Here is a 13,649-nt window from a genome sequence, read left to right on the forward strand (position 1 = left end):
GTATGCAGTATGTTGCTATTAACTATAAGCACCATGTTATAAATCGATTTCTTGAATTTATTCTAACTGTCTAACTGGAATTTTTTTTTTTTTTTGAGACAGAGTCGTGCTCTGTTGCCTGGGCTGGAATGCAGTGGCACGATCTTGGCTCATTGCAACTTCCACCTCCCCGGTTCAAGCGATTCTTGTGCCTCAGCTTCCCGAGAAGCTGGGATTACAGGTGTGCACCACCACGCCCTGCTAATTCTTGTATTTTTGGTAGAGACAGCATTTCACCATGTTGTCCAAGCTAGTCTTGAACTCCTAACCTAAGGTGATCTGCCTGCCTTGGCCTCCCAAAATGCTGGGATTACAGAGATGAGCCACTATGCCCAGCCCTAACAGAAGTTTTATCCTTTAGCGTACATCTCCTCAATTCTCCCTCCTGCTCCCATCATCTTTTGAGTGTCTTTTTCATTTGGTTCAAGATCTTGCTGGTTCTTAGAATGATGAATGATTTTTTTTTTATGGAAACCTGGAAATTTTCCTGTTATGTTATAAGGCTCTGCATTTTATTTAGACCTTCTGTTTCATGTGGCTTTCTCTAACACCACCATGGCAGGAGAAGAAAAAGTACTGCCTTGTTACTGCTAGGTAGAGATAGAAATCCAAGTTCCTTTGTTGGTCTCCAAGGACACGTGAGGGGGCACTTTGTTAAACGGTGCAGGAATGGGAGCGCCCCGTGGTCTCCACTAATCACAGGGGGGAGGGCCCTTATTACCAGCTGGTAAGATTGAAGGTCATGGCCCCCTATTCTGCCTTCTCTGACATCATTCTGGTGGAGGAGTGGGGAAGGCATATTACAGCCTGGCTAGGGTGAAAGTTGAGGCTCCCCACTTGGCCTTTTCTGGTGAGAGAGTGGATGGGGTCACAATTTCTCTGTGGTACTTGGCTGGAGTAGAGTGGTTATTATCTAAAAGTTTTTGTCTTGCTAGGCTGTCCCTTTCCTGGTCCTTTGGCTAGAGAGCATAGGCTTTTGTTGGGACTGTTTTCACCTTTGCACTTTTTGGAGTGTCCAGGTTACTGACTTCTTCAGCTCTAAGCCTGGAACACATGAGGCAAAAATAAAATCCAGAGAATTAATCACTGTGTTGTTCCTAGGCTTCTGAGATCTCTGGGCAGTCTTCCTTTCTCTCTCCACCTTTTAGAGTTGTCTTATGTTTGTTTTATATATAATGTCTAAGGTTTGGGGTTGTGCTTAGGAGGAATAGAGAAAAGTATGTCTACTCCTTCTTTTTGAAAGTAGAAATTTTTTCTGCCCCGTTTTTATTTACACCTCTTAACCGAAGCAAAAGCCCACTAAAATTTCGGTATCATTCCAACTTTCAGCATAACTCATCAACATTTTCAAGCGATCAAAATCGTTTGCTAATAGAACGTCTCCATGAGATATTTTGGGCCCATCTTTCCAGAGAGCTAATCAGGCCTGAGTTATTCAAGTATCCTCTCTGGGTAAATCTGTTATCACAGTAAAATTAACCCCATCAAAGGTTGTTAAATCTCCATAGTTCAAAGAGGGAAGATAGTTTTACACTCCGAGTGGCTGTCCTAAAAACACCAAAATGCCCAGCTGTTGGGTCTTGCTTTACCGTGACAAAACTCCGACTGGTGGCTGGTGATGTCCCCAAATTAAGTATCTGCAGCCCACATCCCACTTTTTAGATTTGATCTCCTGGAGATGTGGCCTAAATTCCTATTATGTTTCTTTCAGCAAAGCAAGTGACCAAAGTCAAATCAGAAACAAATCTCTGAATATTATGAATAAAGAAGTTTCCTTTGAACTGAGTCTTTTTAACTGTGTTTCCCAGAGATTTCCTGTGCAGCTTCAAAAGGAGTTCACGATCACTTTGATTAAGACTTTATCTCAAATCCTAATGGAGACAGGCGTTTTCTCAGAATACCCATAAGTATGAATGTTAGCCAGTTATATAGCCTTGTTAAAAAAAAAAAAAAAAAAGCAACATAACCTCTCCTTGGGTTCCACACTAATAAAATGATTTTCTTCATTAGAGGTGAGAGGCAGCTATTTATCCAGCTCTGAACCCTGTGGCAGGAAAACTTCTGGAAACCCAGAGAACTTTTCTGTTGGTACCATATTTGCTCTTAGGTTCGTCCTGATATTGATCAAACATGGACAAAATGCTGTGTGTTGCAACCAGATAATATATTGTCTTTTATTTCACTATTATTTTAGTTATTTGGGGATTTGGAGAAAGAGGATGGGGTGGGGGATGGTTAATGGAGACAGATGGCCAATGCAATTATCACTTGAAAAACAGGGTTGTCCTTCAAAAATGACAACAGTGGACTCTAAATGGCAGGTGAAATTTGAAAAAGGATTAGGAACGGATTACCTAAGAGAAAAAGAACAGGTGCATCCAGGGTGCTCCAGTAAGCAGGGAGGGGCTTCAGCGTTTGAATGACACCCTCAAAATAGTCCTTTTGCATTTCAGTTCTATTTGTTTCTTTTCTTTTCTTTTTTTCTTTTTTTTTTTTTTTGAGATGGAGTCTCACTGTGTCTCCCAGACTGGAGTGCAGTGGCACGATCTCGGCTCACTGCAAGCTCCACCTCACAGGTTCACACCATTCTCCTGCCTCAGCCTCCCCAGTAGCTGGGACTACAGGCGCCCACCACCACGCCAGCTAATTTTTTGTATTTTTAGTAGAGACGGAGTTTCACCGTGTTAGCCAGGATGGTCTCGATCTCCTGACCTCGTGATCCACCCTCCTCAGCCTCCCGAAATGCTGGGATTACAGGCGTGAGCCACCACGCCCAGCCTTTTCAGTTCTATTTGTACTCTAGACTTTGACAATGGTCAGTGCTGGGTGAGTTTGGGCTCATCTTAAAGATGGGCAAGAGACAGAATGAGCTAAGAAGTTTCTCTCCATTCTTTGACGGGAAAACAGAACTTAAAGATCATATGTTGTACTTTTCAGTGAAACAGATATACAGACGTACCTGAAGAAAAGACAGGAAACCCAAAACTCTGCATGAGCCCCAGTTCTCCTCTTCGCAACCCTGGGAATAGGTAGGGAAAGAATATTAATTATCTGGAGAAGGTGGCGGTAAAGTCAAGGCAAGAATTTCCATAAGGGAGCTTATCAAGCAGTATTATGGATGGAAGTGATCATCTGGCTCATACTCATTAAACAGATGAAGAGACTGAACCCTAAGTGATGCAATGACCTGCCTAAGGTCATGACAAGTTATTGGCAAAGTCACAGCTGGAAATCAGGGAGTCAGGTCCCTTTTATCTACCCTAGCCCTTTTCTTTATGCTACGAGTAATGCTATTTTGGCTAGGCACGGTGGCTCAAGCTTATAATCCCACCACTTTAGGAGGATGAGGAAGGAGGATTGCTTGAGCCCAGGAATTTGAGACCAGCCTGGGCAACAACATAGTGAGACCCTGTCTCTACAATCAATAAATAAATATGTGTGTGTGTGTATATATATATATGTATCTCCAGGAAGTGTGGTGGCTGCATCTGTAGTTCCAGCTACTTAGGAGGCTGCAGCAGGAGGATTACTTGAGCCCAGGAGTTTGAGGCTGCAGTGAACTATAATTGTGCCATTGCATTCTAGCCTGGGCAACAGAGTGAGACCCTGTCTCAAAAACAATTTTTTTTTTAAAGAGTGATACTATCTTAACAGGCTTGGCCTATGTGTTTCCCTCAAAAGCTGAAAGATGGGAACAGGGGGTTCTGAGCCTACATTCTTTTCGGCAGAGGGACTTCTTAAAGAGCTCCAGGTTTTATAGTACTGCACTCCCACCTGCATGGACCAATGTCCCCTGCTCTCCTGCTGCTGCCAAACATTGGGAGAGGAGGATCTGTAGGGGACCTCTGGGAAAGATAACAGCAATAAAATAATAACAACTACTTATTGAGCGCTTTGTCCATGCCAGACACTGGGCTAAGTAGGCATTTTATAGGCATTATCTCATTTGATTCTCATGATAATCTTGTGAGGGAAGTATAATTATCATTCCCATTTTGCAGATGAAAAACTGAGGTTCAGACGAATTATGTAATTTGCCCAAGCTTATATATCCCCTAAGTAAATGACAGAAATAGAATTTGCACCCATCTCTGTCTGGCTCCAAACTTCAAGCTTTGGACCCTGTGTTGTGTGACTTGTCAAGACGGACTTCACTCTGAGCTCCCCAAGTCACAGGAGACATTTGGGTGGCTGCTTAACTCACATACACAAAGGAAATTTGACATATACTGGCTTTGCTGTTTCTGGATGGAGGTGGTTAGTGGGAGGGTTGATGTCTTTGGAGGGCACTGAGCTCCCTAGAGATGGTACTGGGCACTCTGGTGTGACCTTGAAAACATGATGGCTGCACAGTCCAGCTCCACTCTGACTGTGGCTGACTTTGTCTCTGGGATGTGGCCCAGCAGAACTCCCTGAAGGCAGAACTTTGGGTAGGTGACATTTGTCGCATATCTCCACTCCCCTCCTACTTAGGGGTTGCCCACTCTGGATCAAACCCCATTTTCCCTCCTATGATCTCCAAGATTTTAGCTCTCTTCTATCAGTGATTCCCAAGCACAGCTGCCCACTAGAATAACCTAGGAAGCCTTTTTAAATTGTTAGTATCTGAACCGCATTTCAAGAGATTCCGATTTAATTATTCTCAGTTGTTTCCCAATTAAGGTTGCCAGATAATATATAGGATGCTCAGTTAAATTTCAATTTCAAATGACAATGAGTACTTTTTAGCATAAATATGTCACAAATATTACATGGGCCATATTTATACTAAACCATGATTTGTTGTTTATTTCAGATTTAAATTAACTGGGCATCCTGTATTTTCACTAGAAAATTTGGCAATCCTATTCCCAAGTGATTCTGATGTACAGGCACAGGCTGAGAATCTGCCATATGTGATCCACAGTCCTTGTAAATGCACTTATGCGTTACTCTTCACTTCACAACCTCTGGCCAGGACAGCAAATGCATGCATTTTTTTAGGGTCTTCTGTGGATAATGGCCTAGTATCTGCCCTCTAACTCAGCAGTGGGGCTGATCATGTGAAAGGGAAGACAGACACCATAAGAGGTCACTGTTGGTGCTCATGGGAGGTTGGTAATGTCTGATAAATAACTGGAGGTGCTACCTATTCCCTGGGCTGGTCCTGTATGGAGTTCCTAGTAATTGAACAATGCTTATTGGGTAGCTACTCTATGCATGATGCTTGCTAGGCCATGCAGGGGATGCCATGGATGCTCTAGAACTCACAAACTGGGAAGGGAGAATCCGAGTTTCCTTTACTAGAAATTTTAATCTACAATCTAATGAGGATTAGATTGGAACCAGTACACCTTTATGCACATAAACCCAAATAGTAAGATTGCATACACTTATACCCAACCAATGGATGCCTGGACAGAACTGAATGAAGATATGTGCGTTGTAAGCAGGAAGAAGGAATGTCTTGCCATTTCAGGCTGGAGACCAAGAGCTCCAGCTCTACCACTTACTAGCTATGCCATCTGGGTCATGGTATTTATTTTTCTTCAGTCTCCATTTCTTCATCTGTAAAATGGGAATGATATAGGCTGGGCGTGGTGGCTCACGCCTGTAATCCCAGCACTTTGGGAGGCCGAGGCGGGTGGATCACGAGGTCAGGAGATTGAGACCATCCTGGCTAACACGGTGAAACCCCGTCTCTACTAAATATACAAAAAAAATTAGCCGGGTGAGGTGGTGGGCGCCTATGGTCCCAGCTACTCAGGAGACTGAGGCAGGAGAATGGCATGAACCTGGGAGGCGGAGCTTGCAGTGAGCCAAGATGGCACCACTGCACTCCAGCCTGGGCAACAGAGTGAGACTCCATCTCAAAAAAAAAAAAAAAAAAAAGGAAATGATGATAATGGGTCATGCAGAGAGTATGACGGTGAAATGAAACTGTGCATGGAGTTTGGGTGCTGGAATACAAACACACCTTAGGGATACTGCAACTTTGGGGTTTTCATTCCAGACCACCTTCATAAAACAAATGTCACAATAAAGCCGCTTACAGGAATTTTTTGGTTTCCCAGTGTATATAGAAGTTATGTTTACATTATACTGTATTTTATTAAGTGTACAATAGCATTATGTCTAAAACATAAATGCACAAACCTTAATTAAAAATACTTTATTGTGGCCAGGCACAGTGGCTCATGCCTCTAATCCCAGCACTTCAGGAGGTCGAGGTGGGTGGGTCACCTGAGGTCAGGAGTTCAAGACCAGCCTGGCCAACATGGCAAAGCCCCGTCTTTCCTGAAAAAAAAAAAAAAAAAAAAAAAAATTAGCCAGGCTTGGTGGTGTACATCTGTAGTCCCAGCTCCTCATGAGACTGAGGCAGGAGAATCACTTAAACCCAGGAGGAGGAGGTTGCAGTGAGCTGAGATCATGACCCTGTATTCCAGCCTGGGCAATAGAATGAGAATTCTGCCTTAAATAAATAAATAAATAAATAAAATAAAAAAGAAAGAAACTTTATTGCTCAAAAATTCTAACAATCATCTAAGCCTTCAGGGAGTCATAATGTTTTTGCTGGTGGAGGGCCTTGCCTTGATGTTGATGGTTGCTGAGTGATCAGGGTGGAGTGACTGTGGGAATTCCTTAAAATAAGACAACAGCAAAGTTTGTTGCATTGATTGACTCTTCCTTTCACAAAAGATTTTTCTGTAGCATGTGCTACTGCTTGATTTCACCTTACCCTCAGTAGAACTTCTTTCAAAATTGGAGTCAATCCTCTTATACCCTGCCATAGCTTTTTGAACTAAGTTTATGTAATATTCTAAATTCTTTGTTGTGATTTCATTAATGTTCACAGCATCTTCACCAGCAATAGGTTCACTCTCAAGAAACCACTTTCTTTGCTCATCCAGAAGAAGCAACTCCTCATCTGTTCAAGTTTGATCATGAGATTGCAGCAGTTCAGTCACATCTTCAGGGTCCACTTCTAATTCTAGTTCCCTTGCTATTTCCACCACATCTACAGTTACTTCTTTCACTGAAGTCTTGAACCCCTTTCATGTAGCCATCTTTATCCATTATTTTAGCTGGATCTTCTCAATAACTTGCTGCAGCTTCTACATGTTATGGAGATGGCTATGTTATTATGGAGAAGACTTCTTTCCTTAAATTCGTGAACCAGTCTCTGCTAGCTTCCAACTTTTCTTCTGCTGCTTTGTCACTCCTGTTAGCCTTTATAGAATCAAATAGAGTTAGGGCTCTGGATTAGGCTTTGGCTTAAGGAAATGTTCTGACTGGTTTGATCTTCTATCCAGACCACTAAAAACTTTCTCCATAGCACCCATAAAGCTGTTTCACTTTCTTATTATTGACATGTTCACTGGAGTAGCACCTTTAATTTCCTTCAATAACTTTTCATTTGCATTTACAACTTGGCTAACTGGTGCAAGAGGCCTAGCTTTCAACCTATCTAGGCTTTGTCACTGAGGTTAATAATTTCTAGCTTTTAATTTAAAATGAGATACATGTGACTCTTCCTTTCACTTGAACACTTTCTGGCCATTGTAGGGTTATTAATTGGTCTAATTTTAATATTGTTGTGTCTCTGGTAATAGGGAGGCCCCAGAAGAAGGAAAGAAATGGGGGACTAGCTAGTCCGTGGAGCAGTCAGAACACACGCAACATTTATTGATTAAGTTTGCCATCTTTTGTGGGTGTGGTTCATGGTGCCCCAAAAATTACAATAGTAAAATCAAAGATCACTGACCACAGATCACCATAACAGATATAATAATTATTTGAAAGTTTGAAATATTTTGAGAATTATCAAAATGTGACACAGAAACACAAAGCAAGCCCCTGCTGTTGGAAAAATGGCGCCAACAGACTTGCTGGATGCAGGACTGGCACACATTTTCAATTTGTGAAAAATGCAGTGTCTTGGGAATGCAATAAAGCAAAGCACGATAAAATGAGAAGTGCCTGTACTAAGCATGCTATAAATATTGGCTCTTATAATGACAACATCTCTAAGACAATATGGGACCATATTTCCCATGTTTATAATGCACTCAAAAGTGTCCATGTCCAGAGAATTTAAGAATAAAGCTACCAAGAGAAGACCTTTCCTTTAACACCAGTTTAGTCTAGGATTTGATACAGCCTAAATCTTTGAAGACTGTGAAACGTGACACAGGAAATGGAGAAGAATTTCCCAATTCTAGTCTCCCTGTTTGGTATTTTCTACTAAATTTTACTTTCACAATGATGCAATAAGTATCCCAAGTCTAGAGCAGGTTCTTGCAACTGTATGCCAACATGTTATTCTCATGTGCCTGCCTGTCTGGGATGGGTGTTTTTAGGGTGTAGTTATATGGAAATAGCCTCTGATTATGTTTCTGACTTTTCCAGGTAGGTTATAATTTCAGACAGTTGTTTTGACGTGACTCTTTGGCGAGGCACACATATCTGTGAGATCTTCAGAACTCTGAATTAGAATGACATGAAAAATTTTAAACTATTCTAATACATGAGGTAGTGTGTCTTGATACTGTTTTGTTTTGTCTGAGATAGAGTTTCACTCTTGTCACCCATGCTGGAGTGCAATGGCACGATCTTGGCTCACTGCAACCTCCGCCTCAGCCTCCTGAGTAGCTGGGATTACAGGCATGCACCACCATGCCTGGCTGATTTTGTATTTTTAGTAGAGATGGGGTTTCACCATGTTGGCCAGACTGGTCTCGAACTCCTGACCTCAGGTGATCCTCCCGCCTCAGCCTCCCAAAGTGCTGGGATTATACGCTTGAGTCACTGTGCCCAGCCTTCGTACTGTTGTAACATGCAAAGGGTCAGCTGTATGCAAACAAAAGTTAATTTCCAGAATAAGCAAGGAGAAAGAAAAGGAAAACATGAAAGCAAACCATTCCTCACTTTTATGACTATTTCTGTGGTGTGTGGAGAGGATATAGTCGTCCTTCTGTATAAATCCTGCTACTCTGGCCCTAATTTTGAGTTTACATTTCCTTGTCTGAAAGACACAGCAGTTAAGGGGCCTGTTTTTATATATGCATCTGCATGTGTATGCCTGGGTATGAAATAACTCCTGTGAGGTTGGAAGGTTTTGGCTGTTTGCTCACTGCTGTGTCCCTGCACCTAGAGCAAACCTGGCACACAGGAGACTCTCAATATCCTCTGATGGAATGAATTAACGTATATGTAGAGTATGTGCTCCTGGATCTGTTATCCCTGATAAACATACTCACTTCAGTGCTCATCAACTTTTTCACCCATGAGAATTGTGCTTTGGATAAGGAAAGGGAGAGGGACAACTTATAGGCTACTGGTAGGAGAGAGAAAAAAGAGAAAGAGAACATAGACTTCAGAGGTGAGGACAGGGTGGGTGGTAGGCAGGTGTCCAGGCAGAAGGTCAGGAACTAGAAGCAGCAGATTTTGTATATCCTCCAAAGCTGGGTGGGGGTCTGTCTTCCAGATTATTCAGTCCAGGTGTCTTGGGCCCCTAGACAAGGAATGAGGCTACTTCAACTTTCCTTTCTTTCTTTTTTTTCTTTCCAAAAAAGAACCAATGGGAAGCAGTCTTTTCCAGAGATAAGGCAGATTTGGTGACCTAAAATGTCGATCTTTTTGCCTTGGGCTAGAATTTTACTAGCTCGGTGTGGTCACAATGGTTCTCCCATGCTGTTCCAAATACTTCTGGGCAGTGACATCCCAGTCTGCGATTCATGAACATAGGAGAGATGAATTAATGAAGCTTTCTGGAGTAGTGGAGAGAGGCAGACTCTGTGGCAATGGAAAACCCTCTTCATCAGCAAGGACACCGAGGCACCAGATGACGAGATTGTTTATTCAAAATTACACAGTAGTTCAGTAGAAGAGTTGGCCCAAAGCCCTGGTCTTCTAATTTCTTCTCCCATCTTCTTGTCATTTTTGGTTTTGTTTTCCCTAAAAATCTTCCAGGACTCTTGTAGCCTGATTCTATCCTGACGTGCACACCATTGTGTTTTTGTTTTTTGTTTTTTGAGACAGAGTCTAGCTCTGTTGCCCAGGCTGGAGTGCAGTGGTGTGATCTCGGCTCACTGCAACCTCTGCCTCCTGGGTTCAAGCAATTCTCCTGCCTCAGCCTCCCGAGTAGCTGCGATTATAGGTGCGTGCCACTATGCCTGGCTAATTTTTTTTGTATTTTTAATAGAGATGGGGTTTCACCATCTTGGCCAAGCTGGTCTCAAACTTCTGACCTTGTGATCCGCCCGCCTCGGCCTCCCAAAATGCTGGGATTACAGGCATGAGCCACCGCGCCCAGCCACCCACACTACTCTTTATAGTTTCAAAAGTTTCTTCATGTATACCCCTTCAGCAAGGCAAGCATTGTTCTTCCCACTTCGTCGATGATAACACGGATTATCTGAGAGGTTAAGTGACTTATACAAGTTCAGCTAACTAATAATCAGGAGGAAAACCCTTTACCACTTGCAAACTACCTTGCCCTTTCATCTCTTGATGCCTAATATTTTACCATTAGAACTTTATTCCTTAAAGCTTAAGGTACTGGTCATCTTTAATTCCAAATGCCTCCAGGGAAAGTCATATTTAAGCTAGTCAGTCACTGATACCTGCCACTTTAATGTACATAAATTTAGAAACTTTTACTGAATTAATTAAAAAATAAGGAGATGTTAAAGGAACCGGGGCCTGAAAGACTGAGAAGACACCCTAGAATGGGGGAGATGTGAGAAAAGCTCCATCTGACTTCTAATTTAGTCTCAGGCCACTGCCTTCACCGCCTGGTGATTTCTGAAAATTCTCCATTAGAGGCATCTTATAACACAGGAGACCCATGTTGTCACCAGATCTGTCACCAGCAGTAAGGACAGGGGAAAGGGCAGCTGAGTCTCTGCACTTTTTTGTAATGGAACCTCAACCATCTGGCTCAATGGGTTTCTGGCTTCTCCACGGAGACAGCATTTAGATATTTAAACTTTAATGTGAGTGACTCAGGAATAGTTTTGCAGACAGCATCAAATGCCTCTTCTCACCACTGGAGCAAGAAGCCATGAACGGCCAGCACTGAGGCTCTGACCAGGCAGGGAAGAGCATTCAAGCCTTTGACTTGTGACCTAAGCCCCAGTATTGTGCCATGCATGTGCTAGGTGCCAGGGCCTGGGGATTCTAGGAGGAGCAAGGCGTGCTTCCTGCCCTTGATGAGCTCATAGTCTAATGAGCCCTCTAAGTACTGGGTGTTGGACAGGAGAAGCCCAGGAGTCTGCTGAACCAGGAAGGGGCTGCCAGACTCACAGTTCTAGGAGAAAGGAGGGCAGAGTCCAAGAGAGCTGAGATAATGCCTCCAGGAGCAGGTGACACCCAGTGAACACCACTGTAGGGTGGAGGCTACTTATTGCCTGCCCATGTCTATACCCACTGGTGAGTGTGTGGGTGGTGGTGGGGGGTATGGGGAGTGGTTAGAGGAGGCCTGGTCCTCACTTTTAGGCCAGTGGGAGAGAGTCTCACAGTTCTCCTTGCTCTTGCCATTCTGCTTGTGTCTTACAGTTCCTAACCCTCTATTCTTGGGCTTTCTACGGGGCCACTCCTTTCTAACGAATGAAGGCAAGAGTCAGGCCGCCAAGGAGAAGGAGCTGTGAGCCAGTTCCTCATCTAACTCCTGGATGATTCCTTTCCAAAGGGGAAAGGTACCCAGGAAAACTGTGGCTGGGAAAGCTGTGAGAATTAGGACTCAAGTGACAAGGGATGGGACAGAAGAGCTCTTCATGGTGTTTGCCAAGTCTGAGTACAAAGACCACAGGGCAGAGAGCAAGAAAGAACCTGACTAGGACATTTTGGCAAGGTCCAAAGGAAAACTAGAGGGTGGAAGAGTGATGGATTTAGGCAGAAAAGGCTGGTGAGTGGGGAATAGATGAGGCAGGAAGAGCAACGCTAGGGAACCCAAGAGAGCCAAAATGGTCCATGACAGAGGGAAGAGCATCCCATCCCAACGCAACGTGGGGAGGTCTCAATGGCAACGCATCCATCACCTTCTCAGTAATTAACCAGCCTCTGTGTACATAAAGACATAATTATAGGCAAAACAACTCCTTTGATGTAAGAGTATAGAATGTCTGGGGGGAAAGGGGCAAATAAAAGAAAGAACAATCTTGCTTTAATATACAAACAAGGTCCATGGAAAGGTATTACCAAACAAGCAAATAAGCCAAACAAACAAATGAACAGAATGTTGGGAAAGGAGGACCCAGGCTGACTGGGCACCCAAGATATCCTGGGCCCTCTGAGAGCATTCTAGCTCACTTCATTGGGCATTTCTGCTTTTCTTTCAAAGAGTTCATGTCTTTTCATTAGAGTGACTGTATTCGCATCCCCTACCTGTTCTATGCAGAAATTATCAGCATTTCCAAAGGGGCCGGTTTCCTTCTGAAATGAAAGCCCCAAAGAAAGGGGGGTTGCAAAGGGTTTGAATGGCTCCTCCTGGGAAGCAAATCTAATCGGGAATGGAGCTGAGCTTGTAACCCAGCATCCTGGATGCCTGTCCTGTGATATAACCCCTGAAACACCACTCTTTCTGTTGTGGCCAACTTTATTAGAGAAATCTGTTAATTGGGGAACGGAGGGGGAGAAGGGAGAGAGCAATGGGATGTTAATATGATTTAACACTTGATGGGCTCTGAAAACAAATAAGGAGGGGGCTTGGCACATTCGTCGTTCCACATATGTGTTACCAAAATGAATATATGCAAGTAAACTATATGCGAGACTCTGGGGGCACAGTAACACAGACTTTATGAAACAAAAAAAGCATTTCTCCTGCTTCCACTGTGTCTCTTGTGGTGCCATTGTCTGATGCTAAGAACTCACATAATAACAAAAAACAATGCCCCTATGATGGGGGGAAAACTTGATTTGGCACCAGCCGTGGTGTTTTCCATGGGAATGATGGTGGGGGCTGTGGCCGACTGTGGGAATAGTGCAAATCAGCACTTTTTTGTAGATTTTCTTCAAGCCATTGTTTATTTTGGCTTTGGTCAGATCCGTGGCCCAGCTTGAAGATTCCCACTGGGCTTTCTGAAACTCGCAGACCTATGAGAGATGGAACAGGCATAAATAAATAATTACAAAACACCCTTCCCCCACCATGGCACTCATGCACGCGTGTGCCTGTCTTGGTGGTGCATATATGTTGCAGTACTATATATCTGACCCATGCCACCACTGGGCAATTAAAGAGAAAGCAAGGTTTTGTCTGGGCTTGGCTGGTTCATTGTCTCAGTACCATCTTTCATTTGGGGCAAGAGAGCTCAGAGCTGTTTCACACAAGGGCCAGTTTTTACAAAATGGCATTGGAGAAAGCTGATTTGAAACTCTGCATACATGAGGTCTTCCTAACATCTTTAGATGTTTATAGGCATTTCAACACAAATAACTCAGGTTGTGGTTCTCACAGAAACAAAAAAGTCAGTAATTGTTCTAATAATGGAAGATAAACTTTTATCTCCAACACTTAGAAGCTTTTACTCTATTGTAGCTAAAGGATGCAGCGATCACCCAGGCAAAATTTGTCACAAGATGGAAAATGAGCAAAGAGTATGTGTGGTATAATTATATTATGGTCC

This window comes from Rhinopithecus roxellana, chromosome 11, assembly GCF_007565055.1.
Source record: "Rhinopithecus roxellana isolate Shanxi Qingling chromosome 11, ASM756505v1, whole genome shotgun sequence".
Classification (NCBI taxonomy): domain Eukaryota; kingdom Metazoa; phylum Chordata; class Mammalia; order Primates; family Cercopithecidae; genus Rhinopithecus; species Rhinopithecus roxellana.